Source organism: Hipposideros armiger, unplaced genomic scaffold, assembly GCF_001890085.2.
Source record: "Hipposideros armiger isolate ML-2016 unplaced genomic scaffold, ASM189008v1 scaffold_1, whole genome shotgun sequence".
Taxonomy (NCBI): domain Eukaryota; kingdom Metazoa; phylum Chordata; class Mammalia; order Chiroptera; family Hipposideridae; genus Hipposideros; species Hipposideros armiger.
Window position 1 is genome coordinate 6,925,289 of NW_017731351.1, and position 1,261 is coordinate 6,926,549.

Here is a 1,261-nt window from a genome sequence, read left to right on the forward strand (position 1 = left end):
GGACAGTTTCGCCCCTTGGGGGACAGTTGGCAATGTTGGGAGACATATGTTTGTCAGAACCGGGGGGCTGTGTGCTACTCACGAATAGAGGGTAGAGGCTGGGGATGCTGCCAAACCTAGGACACACACGACAGTGCCCCTTGTCCCCACCAACGAATAGTTATCCAGCCCGAAGCGTCCATAGTGTTCTGTTTGAGAAACCCTGATTTACGAAAGTAGCCTCTTTAGGAAATTCTCTACCAGAGCATGTGATTTTACTGGGGGCTGTGACTTGCGGCTGTGACCTTGCTGGCCCAGTTAGATTTTTCCAAGCGGAACCTGGGAAAAGAAAGCTTTTGTAGAGCTGGGAGATGGAGCCTGTGGTGACTGTAGGCAACGTGCTCCTGCCGCAAGGAGAAAGCTGGCCTGTGACAGAGGGTGACGAGACAGAGCTATGAGTGTGTCATCAATCACACTTTCCTTTTGTTGGCATTTGTGCTTTTCTTCAATTTTATTTTTATTCTATGAACTTAATGTTGAAGCTAGGACTGCTCCCAAGCCCTTGAAGCTAAGGAGGTGGTGTGGTCAGGCCCTACCAGTCAGAACCAGCTCTGGGACACTGTGATTCCAGAGAGGGTAACCCTGTCAGGGCTGGGCCGGCTCTGCCCTACGCAGCCCCTCTTGGGTCCTCAACCTGGTATATGGCTCCTGATGGTGGCAGAACAGAACCAATCGTCCGGGACTACGAGGTTAGTTGGCTCGATGGGGTTTGTAGAAGGAAGGGTAATTGCCATGGTTTCACAGTGGTGTGGTTGGGCCGATCTGGCAGGACCTCACCCTAAACTGACACAGTGCCATCCCTCCTAAGCCAGGCATATCTTCCGTGGGGACTGGGAGGTCTGAGAAGCCACCCCCACCAGACAGCTCCCAAATCAGTGTCTCCTGGTATGTTCTGCTGATGGGCATTCTTTACCTTATTTTATCATAACTGCCAGATTTACGCAGCAGCCTACTTATTTTTGCTAAGGCCCCAACTCAGTTGAATTAGTCAGAGTTCAGTTAGGAAAAGAGAAGCCACTCTGCTTAGTACAGTTATGAAAAGTCTAATATAGAGTATTAGTGGCTTCTCCAACTGCTAGAAATCTGGGGAGCCACCGCTGATAGAGAGCTCAGCCTGAAGCACCAAAGAGGGTTGGGGTTCGCAAGAGATTGCCAGGAAGCTGATGCAGCCCTCAAAGTCACCAACCCGTTTGTTCTGCAGCCTCAAAGATGCTGGGAGCCG

At 51.0% G+C, this 1,261-nt stretch overlaps 1 long non-coding RNA gene across 1 annotated transcript in view; it reads left to right on the forward strand.

Annotated features, from left to right (window-relative positions):
* The window catches only part of LOC109396731 (uncharacterized), a 60,630-nt gene that overhangs the window by 56,436 nt on the left and 2,933 nt on the right, over positions 1 to 1,261 (forward strand). The gene's annotated exons all lie outside the window — the stretch shown is intronic.